Here is a 16,241-nt window from a genome sequence, read left to right on the forward strand (position 1 = left end):
GGCAGTCTTTCTCCCTACCGAAATATCTTAGAAAATTACCTTCAAAAATTCTGAGAGATGAAAATTGTGCTCTTTTGCAGCAGGAGTTGGCCTATGGATAAATCCAACCTATTGTCTATTTTTACAAATAAATTTTTGTTGGAATACAGTCATGCCCATTTGTGTTCCACATTACTGTCCACGGCTCCTTTCATGTTACAATGGCAGAGTTAAACTGTTGCAAACAAAACCCAAAATATTTATCTGGTCCTTTACAAAAAGTTTGCCTCCCACTTTTCTAAAGCAACACCAGTGAAGTCTGTATCCTCTTTTCCATGACAGTATTAAAAAACCTAGAGATTATTAGTCCCATTTGCTTTTAGTCTTTTCTTCCCATTTATGGACTATTACTCCTATGTCACTATTTTCAGTAGCTCAAATCCTTAAACATGCCCTTCTCTACACTATAATTGATGAATGACCCTCAGATAAAGTAGGAAAATGAATCCATCATCCCATCTAAGAAGACAGTGGAACTGTTTTCTGATACAACATTTCTATTAATGCAGTTTAGGGTTTCATTTATCTTTTATATTCATAAAGAAGAGGTTTCATTTACTTACCTCTTGCTCCTTCACATTCCTGACACATATCTTTTACAGTAATAACTTTTTTAAAAGGCAATGTGTATGTATTACTTTTGTAAACAAAAACACTCTATGAGGAAATATCCACACATTCTTTTCAACATAATTTGTCTGGATCTGGGGGCCAGATGTTATGTCACATATTTGAGGCTCCTACGTGATAATTTTCTCTTTCTCTTCTTTTACTGTAAGCTATAGCTCTATTCTGTTGTTTGATACAAGTTTTTCCATATGAGAATTATTCTCCTGAAGGAAACAAAACAGGCTCTATTATACTGAAAGTACTAAAGGAACATTCAGAAAACCGGTATACAGATGAAGAGCTTAGGAAGAAGCAGGAGAGTGTGATTTGGTGAAAGATGCAAAGCCTTATAGATCAGACAACACTTAAGCTTGACATAGATTCTGTTCCTTCTTAGCTATATCATACAGGATAATTTTAAAAGTAGATTAAGGTGAAGATACAATTAATGAGCCAAGCATTACCTTAAATATTTTTTTTAAGATTTTATTTATTTATTTGACAGACAGAGATCACAAGTAAGCAGAGAGGCAGGCAGAGAGAGAGGAAGGGAAGCAGGCTCCCTGCTGAGCAGAGAGCCCCATGCGGGCTCGATTCCAGGATCCTGAGATCATGACCTGAGCCAAAGGCAGAGGCTTTAACCCACTGAGCCACCCAGGTGCCCCACCTTAAATATTTTTTAAACATAAAACATATCCAGTATTTTGATGTAGAAATCACCTTTACCTAGTGCCTCAGACTTCCATCTGGAAGAACTTCTTTACCTGCCTTAACCCAAAGAATAATAATAAACCTCCTGACTAGTGTGCATATTTCTTTCTTTCTTTTTTTTAAGATTGATTGATTGATTGATTGATTGATTTGACACAGAGAGAGAGAGAGAGAGAGAGAGAGAGAGAAATCATAAGTAGGCAGAGAGGCAGGCAGAGAGAAAGGGAAACCGGCTCCCTGTTGAGCAGAGAGCCCGATTTGGGGCTTGATCCCAGGACCCTGAGATCACATCTGAGATCATGACCTGAGCCAAAGGCAGATGCTTAACCCACGGAGCCACCCAGGTGTCCCTAGTGTGCACATTTCTTGAATATGTGGAGCTAATATCATAAAGAGCTGGCAACACTAGTGACTGACACTATTCTTCCAATCAGGTTTTGGAATGGAATAAGGCAGAAATTCTGAGTATTTTTTTTTTGTTGCATCGGCAAGCCCATTTGGCAGCAGCAGCTCTAAAGCTATGAACTCTCATCATTGTACCATTAATAATACTGATGTTTTAAACTTCATATGGAACTCTCTTATGTCTTAATTTTCATTTGGTTCCAAAATCAGGATCAGGACCCCCCCGCCCCCCTGCTTTATTTTTTAAGATTTTATTTATTTATTTGACAGAGATCACAAGTAGGCAGAGAGGCAGGCAGAGAGAGAGGAGGAAGCAGGCTCCCTGCCAAGCAGAGCGCCCGATGTAGGGATCGATCCCAGGACCCTGGGATCATGACCTGAGCTGAAGGCAGAGGCTTTAACCCACTAAGCCACCCAGGCACCCCCAGGACCCCTCTTCTGAATATGGGTCCTCTGATTAGTGTTCTACATCGCCCTTCTTGCATAAGTCACACTCGTAATTCAGTGTTCAGCTTATTTCCTTTTTTTAAAAAAGATTTTGTCTATTTATTTGAGAGAAAGAGAAAAGTCGAGAGACAGCATGAGTGTGGGGAGGTGCAGCACAGAGGGAGAAACAGACTCCCTGCTGAGCAGGGAGCCCAACATGGGCCTCGATCCCAGGACCCTGAGATCATGACGTGGGCCACAGGCAGACGCTTAACTGACTGAGTCACCCAGGCACCCCTCACCCTGCTTCTTTAAAATATAACAAAAACTAATGCATTTGCAAAGAAATAAATTCAGAATCTTCCGCATTTGTTTTTTCTACAATCTATTAACAGTCTCATTATGTCTAATTCAATAGCAAGTGCTTTAGATCCTTATCATTAGGTCTTTCCAAACTTCCAATTCAGCTTTCATAAAACAATCTTTGTTAGGAATTCATAGATTTAATTTTAAGGATTTTTTTTTTTTATTTGACAGAGAGCACAAGTAGGCAGAGAGGCAGGCAGAGAGAGAGGGGGAAGCAGGTTCCCCAGCCACCCAGGCGCCCCTCATAGATTTAATTTTAAATGAATAATTATTAACAGGTCTGGGAACAAATACAATTGACTCTTGGTAAGGCTACAACTCATATATTAGAGCGGAAGCACAGAAGCACGCTAGAGTATAACTGATTAGACACAAATGACCAATGGGTCCATCATTATTAGTCGATGTATTTTCCAGGGGGAATGGAAAGAACTGATTAATCTAACTAGAAGAAGAACTTCAATATCCTCACCTTTAAAATGGGGATACCACTATCCTTCTTTTAAGTTTCCCATGAGGATTAAATGAAGTACTAGGTATAAACTGTCTAGAGAAGTATTTGGCACAAACCAAGTGCTCAATAAATACATGAGGCCCACACTTAATGGAACCAAGCTCCATATCCAAACAGCAGAAAATTTATGACACAAGTCGATCTTATCTGAATAATCTACTTGAGGTAAAAACTGGGAATGTTGTTGGGGATTATTTCCCATAATCCCGGCTAACGTTTCAGTATGGGAGACAAAAACAAATTTTAAAACTTCCCCAATAGTGCCGGAGCTGCTGCAGCCAAGTCCGGATCCAGTCTCATGCACCGCTGACGCCCGCCCTCCCAATGTGCATTCCCGATTCCTTTTGGTTCTAAGTCCAAAATGGCAACTCTCAAAGATCAGCTGATTCAGAATCTTAAGGAAGAACATGTCCCCCAAAATAAGATTACAGTTGTTGGGGTTGGTGCTGTTGGCATGGCTTGTGCCATCAGTATCTTAATGAAGGACTTGGCAGATGAACTTGCTCTTGTTGATGTTATGGAAGACAAACTGAAGGGAGAGATGATGGATCTCCAGCATGAAAGCCTTTTCCTTAGAACACCAAAAATTGTCTCTGGGAAAGACTGATTATTATCAAGTCTTTAATTTTAAGCCGGTTATTATCACAGCTGGGGCATGTCAGCAAGAGGGAAAAAACCGTCTTAATTTGGTCCAGTGTAATGTGATCATCTTTAAGTTCATCATTCCTAATGTCGTCAAATACAGCCCAAACTGCAAGTTGCTTGTTGTTTCCAATCCAGTGGATATCTTGACCTATGTGGCTTGGAAGATAAGTGGCTTTCCCAAAAACCGAGTTATTGGAAGTGGTTGCAATCTGGATTCAGCCTGGTCCGTTACCTAATGGGAGAAAGGCTGGGAGTTCACCCGTTAAGCTGTCACGGGTGGATCCTCAGGGAGCATGGAGACGCCAGTGTGCCTGTATGGAGTGGAGTAAACATTGCTGGTGTCTCTCTGAAGAATCTGCACCCTGACTTAGGCACGATGCAGATAAGGAACAGTGGAAAGAGGTTCACAAACAGGTGGTTGACAGTGCCTATGAGGTGATCAAACTGAAAGGCTACCCTTCCTGAGCCACTGGACTGTCTGTGGAAGATTTGGCAGAAAGTATAATGAAGAATCTTAGGCAGGTGCATCCAATTTCCACCATGATTAAGGGTCTCTATGGAATAAAAGATGATGTCTTCCTTAGTGTTCCTTGCGTCCTGGGACAGAATGGAATTTCAGATGTTGTGAAGGTGACTCTGACTCCTGAGGAAGAGGGCCGTCTGAAGATCCCCCACTCTGGGGGATCCAAAAGGAGCTGCAGTTTTAAAGTTTTCTAATGTACCACTTCACTGTCTAGACTACGACAGGGTTTTAGCTGGAGGTTGTGTACATCAACCTTATTATCTGATCTGTTACTTAAATAATATCAAAATGGCCTAGGAAAAAACATCGGTTTCCTTAAGTTCTAAATAGGAATGGTTCAGCAAACCCTGCAGCTATACCCTAATGCTGGATGATACCGGCCTTTGTAGTCCTAAATGGGTTTATCTCAGAGGCACCACTGCCAATATTGCATATGCAGCAGGCGCTCTTCAAACCAGATACGTATTTCCTGTGTGTTCTATGACTTCTGGTTCCTTCACTCAACACCCAACATGCCTAGTCCATCTTTTCCAGTCAGTCACATCCTGGGCTCCAATGTATAAATTCATTATTGCATGTATTGTGCATAACTGTTCCAAAGGATCTTACTTCGTGTAACATGTATGTCAGAATACAGTGTACATTGCCATATAATGTAAAAAGACCATGCAACCAAGTGTCACACCAACTAAAATACCAAATAAAATTTGAACAGTGACTTTTTTTTGGAAAAACAAAAAACAAAAAACAAAACAAAAAACTTCCCCAATAACGTAAACAAGACATTTAATGCCTCTAAACATCGAGAGAAAGGAAAAGCCTCAATATCCTAAAAGACAAGAAAAACCGGGTGGTGGGATTATGACATTGGGGAGGGTATGTGCTATGGTGAGTGCTGTGAAGTGTGTAAACCTGGCGATTCACAGACCTATACCCCTGGGGCTAATAATACATTATATGTTTATAAAAAAAATTAAAAAATTAAAAAAAAAAAAAAAAAGACAAGAAAAACCACCTAGCACTCTGCAGATTATTCCATTCTCATCTGTTGGCTGGGAAACAGCAACCTGTTCTCCTTTCAATTCAGAAATCCTGTAAAATCAGTATATTACTATTTCCTTCTACTAACACCATGGCCTGACAAGATAGGATCCATCTAAGGAAATATAATCACTAGAATCTAAGATAAGGAAGAAAGGAAGGAAGGAAGGAAGGGAGGATAGATGGATTATAACTACTCAGAATTACATTTTTACCATTATAGGCCAACCCTGAAAAATAAATACAGTACACTAAATGTTAAGTTCATATCTGCTAGGTTTTAGTCAATGTAATAGTCATATATAAAGACCAAAAACGTCACTTATTTGCAAAGAACAAGACTTATAACCTGGTTCCTATCCTATATAAACATGTTTTTCTGCTACATATTCTGAGGCATAGAATTTATTGTGAACAGCATTCCCAAACAGTCTCTTCATGGTGGCTGAGAATCCTAACCTAACCTATACACTAAGCCACTGTTAATGCCAGTTTCCTGTTCCTTCACTCCTGTCATCTAATATACTCAGGACCTTACCCCTGTCTTCTATTTTCACTATGACACTCTAGCCTCAGCGTGGCCCTCAAATCTAGAAACACTTTAAAGGTTCTGCCTCAGCTCTTAGTCCCAAGTGCTCTATGTACTCACATTCTGCCCAATAGCCAACAAAAATGCTAAGCTTTCTGTATTTGAAATCTTAATTTTTCTTTCAAAAAAACTGAAATTTTGTTAGCATGAGTCTATAATTTTGTTCTACATGGGACACAAAAGCAGCAGAAAAGATAATCTAATTAAGAGAAAGAGATTAACTAAAGAGAATACAAGGTGAAAGTAAATGTGAAATTAGCATAACATACATGAAGTGTAAAAAAATGAAAGGTGCTATGTGTCTTACCTCCCCCATCCACCTCACATAATACAAAACTTAATGATTATCCTTAATTTCAAAACTGACAGATTGCTCCTGTTGATTCTGAAGCTCTTCACAAGGACAGCCATACCCACCCTCTGTTTCTTATCCACACTTACTCATCCCTCTTCCATGAAGTCTTCCCTGATTAACTAGAAGAGAGCTCAGCATTGTTCCACCTACACACAGTCTCAAAATTCTTCCATGTCTGCCACCTGAAATAACATGCTTTCCAAACTGCCCATATAGAAAAATAAACCACTTAATCTATTTACTTAATTGAGCACATTTCCCAAGTGATCTTATTCAGCTAGCCAGCTATTCAGTTTTGGTCAGATCATAATGATTCTCTGTGTTGCTTATCTACTTAAGATTCTTTGAATCTCAAACTTAATGTCTGAGGCAAAATATAATCTATGGAAATTATGCAGCAAGTTAAATAATAATAGATTTCTCCCTCACTACTTTTAGATTTTTTTTCAAAAGGAAAAAAAAGCACCTTTTAAAAAGACTTCCTGGGGAGTCTGGGTGGCCCAGTCATTAAGCCTCTGCCTGCCTGGGGCTCAGATCATGATCCCAGGGTCACCGCATCAGGCTCCCTAGTAGGCAGGGAGTCTGCTTCTCCCTCTCCCACTCCCCCTGCTTGTGTTCCCTCTTTCGCTGTGTCTCTGTCAAATAAATAAAATATTTTTAAAAATTAAAATTAAAATTAAAAAAGACTTCCCTACCAATATGTGTGAAACTTTGCCATGTAAGGTATTACTTCCCCAAATTCACACCTGAAAAAATATAAACACAAGGTTTACAACACAAAGAATTCTCTGGAAGAGGACCTCAAGATGCATTCAATATATTTGCCTCTGCTCCTACCCCAATTATCCACAGGTTCGCCACTTATCTCCTGACCACAATATGTATGTAACGCTTGGCTACATAAAGAGAATACATGTCCTAGATTTTCTAGGACAATCTCTATCTCATTTACCCTTTTCCCCTCCATACGCATGTCATAAGTATAATGAAATGTGAGTGAACTGTTACAAATTTTTAAGACTTTGTGAATACAAAGGTCTAATGAAAGGAATTAAATGACACGGATTAGTTGTACAAAACACATGGTCACTACATTTGTAAATAAAGGCAGTGAGCAAAATACATCTGAAACATCTTTAATAGTGCCCGCTAAAAACTTGTATTTGGTCAATGCTGGCAACCACAATATTAGAACTTGGTCTTCTTTCTCTTAGATGGATTTCTAAAATACAAGTTGCCACCAGGCTAACTCCTCCCCTTCTTAGCAGGTTACCAAAATTCCAAACAGTTTGGTCTTGATTTCCTTACTAAAGGCTCATTAAAATACAGTTGACCCTTGAGATCCTTGAATAGTGAAGGGACAGAAGACACCTAGAGCAGTCAAAACTTTGCATATAACTTTTGACTCCCCTGACACTTAACTACTAATAGTCTGTTTACTGGAAGCCTTATCAATAACATGAATAGTGGATTGACACATATTTCACATGTTTTATGTATTTATATACTGTATTCTTACAATAACGTAAGCTGTAAGAAAAAATGTTAAGAAAATCATAAAGAAGAGAAAATACATTTACAGTACTGTAACATATTTATTGAAAAAAATCCTCGTAAGTGGACCTCCTGCATAGTTCAAATCCATGTTGTTCAATGGTCAACTGTAAATTTACTTCTCTCCTACCAGTCAGCATAGGCCTTCCACCTCATGTAAGGCTTCTATTCTCATACTTGAGCACACAGAGGGTCCTCCTTAACTCAAAGATTTAGTAGTTAAGTGCGGCTCATCAATATCAAAAGCATTACCTTTGTTGTTGCTATTGTAACACAGTCTTTTCTGTTTTGTCTGGTTTTTGTTTTCCGATGACTACGTTTTGACTGGCTTTCAAATATCTTTGGACTCAAATGCAAAACTTAACAGAAATACCCCGGCCTCTTACTAGGTAATCCTTATACTCCCTGGAGTTTAGAGGCTTGCCAAATTAATCTGGTGTCCCTTGCTTTCTCTCCCAGATAGTATTGACTGACAACCCCTTATCCTGGATGAAGAAGGAAATAGTGTTTCACGTATATTTAAGTTCAAGAACATAATGTGGTGTCTCAGACTCACTGGGCAGAGTTCAGTCCAAGGGATGATGTGAAAATCTGCAGAACAAGTACAATCTTCAAGCAATAAATCTAGACCTCACGATTCCTGAAGTTGTTTCCAGTTTTATTTATTTTTTTACTATTATCAACAATCCTGCTTTGAGCATCTCTGTATATCTATCTTGACACACTTCTGCAAGCATATTTAAAGGAAATAATGTTGGGGTCGAGTGCTAGAGAAGGGCTCTAGAAGTTTTTCTTAAAAGGACAAGTAATCATTTTTGACTTCGTGATCTATACAGTCTCTCTTTCAACTACCCAACTTTGCCTTGTAGTGCAAAAGTAGTCATAGATAGACAATATAAATATAGATGTGCGGGACTGTATTACAATAAAACTTTATTTACAAAAAAAACAGGCAGTGAGCCCGATTTGGTCCCAAGAGTGAGGGTAGTAGTTTATGTCCTTACTACAGGTAATATACCTTTAAATGGCAGTACCAGGCTGAAAGTTATATGCATTTGACATTTTTCTTACTATTCAAATGGATCTTTTTTAAAATAGAGATATGGGGCCCCCAAATGGACATTCCAGAGACAGCACTCCTTATCTCAGTGTCAAGAATTGTGAAGGGTCTGAGATTAGGCCTTACTCCTAAGCTAACAAGGTAAACCCTTCAGTTTTGTAGATGAAGGCAGAACACATGAGACTCCTGAGTCAGAGATAAACTACTCTATTAGTCATATCATAGCAAGCAGCATGAGCATCAGTGCCTTTGCATCAGTCCCCCTTACCCCACATCCCAAGGCAGCAAAAATGAGTCCAAATGGATGTGTGCACAGTGAGTTTACGGGAGAGAAAACCTTTGTTTAGGGAGCCCAATCTTTTGTAGTGCACAGTAAGCATGGCTGACCTTTGTCTAGAGAGACATTATACTGAACAGTAAAACATATCTGACCTTTGCCCTAGAAAAAGACACTATGTCTATTTCCCAAGACTGTTTACTATATAAGCATCCTTGAAAGGATAGTCCAAAACAAAGTCAATCAGTGCCTCTGCTTGCAAAACATGTGGAAATATAAGCGGCCTGTGGAAAATTACCTCCAGTACCATGTATCCTTTGTTTCTACATTGTCAGGACTCCTAGCAAATTTTTCCAAAGTGTTCCACTCTATTGACCAAGCTGATTAATCTGACAAAGGGAGGACCAAATCTATTTAATTTGTCTTACCCTTCATGTAATGAAAGCTACCACTATAAACAGGATTCCAAAGAAACAAGATAAGGCCAACCTAGAGTATTAAATCCACCATGTCCTCCAGGGTCCTGGGCCAAAACAGTTGAACAAGTCCCATAAATCCAAGTGGCTTTCTCCTTATGTGTCTGAACTGACCTTTCCACTTAGATGGAAGCACTAATCCAGGTATAGGAAACATGTATTAGCAATTAGACTCTGCCCGGCCCGCAAGGAAATCTAAGGCAATTCTATCATCCATAACAACCCTGGCCGGTAACTTGAGGCTGACTTTAATACCTTCTAGAGCCATGGTGGTATTATTGATCACTTCAGCTAAAGTCGGGGACAAATTTCATAATACCTATCCTAACAGGATGATTCCATCGCAAGGATAACTGCCTGCAGAGTTCATGTAAATAATGAATTAGTCATCCTTCCAAGAAATTCCCCCATGTGTTCAAGATTAGCCTCATTTTGGAGAAATCTCTATAATAATTTAAAAACAACATAATGTTTCATTAAATACATAAAGGTTTCTTAAAACTCACCTTATAGTACAAGTCACTGTGTTTTTGGTAAGGAGGGGAGTTGATGCCTGGCTTTCATACAAGCAGCACGATGCCAGGAGTGTTGCTTCCAATTGTTGGAGATCCACAAATAGGACCTAAGTCACAAGCTAACGGTGGATCAAATGTGGCCTTTTAACGGGCTGGTCTGCTTTAGGATTCCCAGTTTAGTTTGAACTGTGAAAAGACTGCCTAAGAAGTCAGGCCAAACTATCCTGTTTGTCCAAACATCAGCCAGCTGGCATTTGTCCACTTCTATGAAATGACTGAACAATGGCTACCAGAATGGGTGCAGGGAAGGCATGTGGTTTTGACAGGTGTTTTGTGTGGGAGGTAGAGAAGTTAGGGTCATCCCCTGCTGTTTTCCGTAGACTTCTCAATAAAGTTAAGAGGAATGACAAACCATGATCAGAGCTATCTGGAGGTGGACAGCATACCCAGCACTCAGTTAAATGTAAGGCACCGGGAGCAGTTTGGGGGAGCTGCACCAGAAGTTTTCATTCCTGAGGAAGGCTCTGGGGGTGATTTTGAAAAACAAAGTTCATGAATGGTTTCTCCTCAGCCCCTACTTCCCACAGGTAAGATATTACCTACCTAGAACCCAGGGAAAACTGGTATCTCATTCCAGTAGCCATAAATTCAATCTTTATCTAATAATTTCCTCCCCAGACCCAGACTCTTCATCTGGAAAAGTCAAATGCAAAAGAAACAAGGGTTTTCTAAAAATAAAAATTCTAGAGAACCATTATACACCCCTTTATTTTGACTCCCATAAGCCATCGTAGGGAGATTTGATCAGTATATTTGACCAAATGGTCATTATTCTTATAACCTAAGATTCTAGAATACAACAAAAGAACCTAGGTGGCTGAATGAGAATTAGGTTTGAATCCCCGACAACTGTTTCTTAAGGTAGGTTGTCACCTAAAGGGTGTACCAACTAGGCTGCCCTATAGCTACTTTTAGGTTATTTAAAAAAAAAAAAAAAAAAAAGACCTATGATACCCAGTGATTTTCAAGATGGGTAACATCTGTATAACTCCCTATACCTTTTATCCTGATCATTATTCAGAAAGCAGCCAAAAGGAGAAGATGCCTTTCTGGATCTACCTCCATTCAATGACCAAACCACTTACAAAAGTGTGTGAACCAGGAGGAAGTGAGGGAAGGTTAGAAACTTTCTAAGTCAACTTTCAGACCAATTTCAACACAAAACAATACTGGATGACCATAGATGACTGGCCATGTGAAAGGTCCACTGAATACCTTAACTCTCAGCCAACTGTTGAGTGGCTTTGAGAAATAAAGGTGTATCATTGTTAAGATACACATGGTCTGGGGCGCCTGGGTGGTTCAGTGGGTTGGGGCCTCTGCCTCCGGCTCAGGACATGATCCCAGGGTCCTGGGATCGAGCCCCACGTCGGGATCTCTGCTCAGAGGGGAGCCTGCTTCCCCTTCTCTCTCTGCCTGTCTCTGCCTACTTGTGATCTCTGTTTGTCAAATAGATAAATAAAATCTTTAAAAAAAAAAAAAAAAGATGCACACGGTCTGAGAGCTGAAAACATGCCACAGATTAGTTTCAAGAGCCACAATGGTACAGTCAGAATTGGCTGATCAGACTGGTACAACAACACTGTAATCTGAAAAAGTGTCAACAGCAGTGAGGCACTACCAATAGCTCCAAGAAAAGGTCAAAGGCTTAATGCCAAAAAGAACAGGCCTCTATCACTGCAAGAAAACAGGGTCAATTTCTGGAATGAGTCACTGCCTGGTATACAGCAGCGGCCTCTGCATTAGAGACATAAGAGTACTCTGACTTTGTGCCCAACACTAGCATCTCACACCTAACCAGTTTTCAAGAGATGGTATCAACTTTGCTAAGCCATTTAGATTCCCCTGAATGCATTCAAAAGAACAATATAACCACTTTATTTCTAAATGTCAAAACCAAACACCCAGGTTAAATCCTTCGCAATTACTAAACTTATAATTAAAAAGTTTAGATGTCAACTTGAAAATGTACCAAGAATTTCTTCAGATTTAAAAAAAAAAGTCTAAAGAATTTCTCTATATTATGGTATTTTCTCTATACTATGGTTGAAACTCTATAATTTCATTACTTCACACATGGTTCTTGATAAAACTCAGGACTGTACAAATGCTTCAACTTGCTGAAAATGCCTAGTTGTTAAGCCCGTTTTCTTGCTGCAAAGTTCTATTCTCTCCCAAAGTCTATGAGTGTCTGATACGTAGTAGGCACTTAAACTCACTGACTAAATTAAAATCAAAAGCCAATTTTTTTTTTTTAAATTCTCTCTGACTTTCTAATACACTCCATCCCTACCTGACACAAGGCAGATTAAATGCCTCAAGACAACCAGGAGAAGATGTTGTGTATGGAAATACAAAAGAGAAAAACACATTATCTTTCTTTTTACTCATAATTTTATTCAGTTTAACAAAGAAACAAATCTGTAGCATCTTATATAGAATGATATCAAAGAATTTTTTAACATTTATTCTTAAAAAAACGGAATCCTTGTGCACTGTTGACAGGAATGTAAATTGGTGCAACCACTATGGAAAACAATATGGAGATTCCTCAAAAAATTAGAAATACCATAACATTCTATTCCTTTACTAAGGAGTAAAGAAAACAAAAGCACTAATTTGAAAAGATATATGCACTCCTATGTTTACTGTAACATTATTTACAATAGCCAAGATGTGGAAACAACCTAAGTGTTCATCAAAAGATGAATGGATAAAGATGTGGTAATATATACAATGGAATATTATTCAGCCATAAAAAAGATGAGATCTTACCCCCTGCAACAATATGGATGGATGTAGAGGGATTATGCTAAGTGAAGTAAGTCAAAAGACAAATACAATATGATTTCACTTATATATGGAATCTAAAAGCAACAACAACAAAAAAACAGAAATGGACCCAAAAATACAGAAAACAAACTGGTAGTTGACAGAGGGGGAGTTAGTGGGGGTGGGCAAAATAGGGGAAGGGGAGTGGGAAATACAGTCTTCCAGTTATGGAATGAATGCCACTTGGGAAGGATGAAAGGTAAAACAAAGGAAACACAGTCAATGGTATTTAATAGTATTGTATGGTGGCAACACTTATGGTGAACATAACATAACATATAGCGTTGTTGAATCACCATGTTGTATACATGGAACTAATGCAATATTGTGTGCCAACTACTTCAATAAAAATTTTTAATAAATAATCTTTAATCCTAAATTTAAAAAGGATACTCTAAGAATACTTAAAGGTTCTCAGTAATTCTTCAAGTCAGTTAAAGTAAGCCAAGCCCCTCTGCCCTTGCTCAGAGGAGAGAAAAGCGATATAACTTACCACAGAGGCACAAAGACAACCATAAAGAAAAATAAGCAAAAAAAGAAACCACACCAGATTCAACAAAATTTTCCTGTAGAGAATACTGCTTGCCACCAAACCCCTCTTAATAAAGAGCTCACTGCCTCAGTTGCTGTGTCTGAGCTATACAGAGCAGTTTTGCCCAAGCTCACCCTGCCCCCCCACGACCTCCCCCCCCACCCCGGCTTCCTAGGCAGCCCCTATCCAATGACATCCATGCAAAGCTTTGAAGGCCTACAATCGTAGCCCAACTCAGGACAACTCTAAAGGGACAATCTATCTACTGAATTCATAGTAGAGCAGGTCAAGAATGTCACTGGGCCTGAATCACAATTCAACTTTATCATATACCAAATTCTGCTTCCTTCCTTTCCTTTTCAGATATTGATCCCGAGAACATTCAACGAACATCCTGTAAGCTAAGCTCTATCTCATGCTTCCCATGGAATCTGCAATAATTCCCAAGAGCAATACTTATATTTACAGAGCACACAAGCCTTTAATAGTTTCTACTCATATATTCTAATAGTTGGAGAAACAACACTGTAAAAGAAAATACCATCAATTTTTCTGTGATAGTCCTAACTGAACCAAAATATTTTCCTTAAAAAAAAAAAAAAATCGATACACTTAAAGTTATGAACATGTTAAAGACCTCAGTTTTTACACCTATTAGCACTGTTTTCCAGGCTGGGACAATATTTCTTTCCTTCTAAACCCAAGTAACAGTCATTGAACATATTAATTTAGTATATTAAACATTAGGTTATTAACATGGTCTTATGTTTTATGTGATTTTCATATTTCAATTTCTAATCATAACAGAAATTCCCCATTTAGATATTCTGTTTCCTCCACACAAATTAAAATTCAAAAAGTCTGCCTGTTAAGATCCCTTAAGAGGAAGAAAATACTTTACTGAAATGTAACAGCAAAAAGCAAACATTCAGAAATGATTTAGTCATATTAGTAAAAGTATCATTTTATACAAATCTCATTACAAGAAGCAAAGTTAGAATATGAATTAATTACATGGAGAAATGTAGGAAAACACTTCCTAGGTCTACTTTCATAGCTGGCTCTCAAAATGTAATTTCTTCTCTTAGAAGTCCTTGAAATCATAAAAGTCTTTAAAAATTGATAGAAAGTCTTTAGACTCTATAAATATCTGAACTGAAAATTAGTTTTTGCCAACACAAGCAATAGAGAATGCGGATGATAGGAGAAAGGGAGAGCATTCTTTGGAAAAAGACAGTTGGTTTGTTTAATATTTAATCATTCCAAAAACTTAAAATGACTACTATGGTTAACAAAACTTTTATTAACCATTTTATATAATGTCTATATGCTGGTATCAAGGTAAGTCCAACAAAAAGCCAGCACAAACTCAAAGATCACCTCCCTTTACCTAAAGAAGGATCCTAGGAATTTTTCTGACACCCAAAACTTAAAAAACACCAGCTCATGACTCTTCGTGCCCAGTTCTTAGACCTACAACATTAAGACTAAATAAAAATGCAGCCACATGAACTACCAGAAATTCTGTTTTAAGGAATCAAGAACATCTGATGACTCATCCAGAAGAATGCTTAATAACCATCTTCCAAAATTAAGAGGGTCTCCAAACTTTTTCCAGAACAGCTCTATCCACACACCCTAATATCCAAGTGGATCTCCCTTGCCCAGGGGCTGTTTTTAGATAATCAACAAATCAGGCGATAACTATTTTCCTTACTTTTGCTTCAAAAATAGAGGGAAAAAAAAAACAAACCCTTTCCTTATAAATAAGATCAGCTTTGACCAACTATGAGTTAAAAACTCTCCAAATGAAAGTTAACTGATTCTCCTGTGTTGCTCCTTCTTGTTCTTTTGTCATGTCAGGGTTAAGATAGACTTGCTTTAAAATTTTATTCTTATAAAGAATTTGCTGAAGAATTTTCATTTTTTTACTAAAAGTTAAGTTATACATCTTGCATTTAAGCTCAGAGTTTACCAACTACGCTGTCTCACATAATCACACCAGCAAACGAAATGCATGTTACCAATGTTCTCTATTTGGGTCCATGTTTTACACTTCTTTCCTGGCCTTCACTTATTGTCAAGGAGTTTTGGGGTGTGCATGGGAGAGATAGGGAGAAAGCAGGCAAGAGGAACAATTAAGTAAAACAGATACTGCATGCAAAGGTAAATAAAATCAGATACACAAAGAAATCAGAACTTATCATAACCTTATAGTCCAATAAAGGTGATACTAATATGTCTAATAAAGTATCAAAAGTTTGGTAAAAGGTCTAATAGTAAGATTATGTTAAGAAGCCTTTAAAGGGCAGAGGACATTTTACCGGGAAAATAAAAACCTAAAGAGTGATATTTAGCTTCTTTAAAATACTCAAAGGACTATTATATAGAAGAGGAAATAAATTCACTTCATTTTGCCACAAGAGCAGAAATGAGATCCATGGGAAGAAGTTGTAAGGAGGTGTCAAAGCCAGTATTTCCCCAAGTTTATTCCATAGACCACTGACTAACCCACCAAGTAAACTCTCAAAAAGAATTCCATTTTCACATAAATTTGGGAAACATATGCAATGTGTTTATACAGTGTATACATTTGAGTACCTCAGGGAAATGAAAATGTACATGAGTACTAAAAAGTCCTATACTAAGAAAGTCTATTTAACTTTTTAAAATCAAGTATTCTCCAAATTTTTACCATGAGTGTTGTTATAT

The 16,241-nt window shown here is 38.1% G+C and overlaps 1 protein-coding gene and 1 pseudogene across 3 annotated transcripts in view; one reads left to right on the plus strand and one right to left on the minus strand.

Annotated features, from left to right (window-relative positions):
- Positions 1-16,241, minus strand: part of TCF12 (transcription factor 12) — a 381,460-nt gene that overhangs the window by 263,283 nt on the left and 101,936 nt on the right. The window lies entirely within an intron of this gene.
- LOC116871949 lies at positions 3,409-4,422 on the plus strand (annotated as a pseudogene).

Source organism: Lontra canadensis, unplaced genomic scaffold (assembly GCF_010015895.1).
Source record: "Lontra canadensis isolate GAN:19392208 unplaced genomic scaffold, GSC_riverotter_1.0 scaffold28, whole genome shotgun sequence".
NCBI lineage: Eukaryota > Metazoa > Chordata > Mammalia > Carnivora > Mustelidae > Lontra > Lontra canadensis.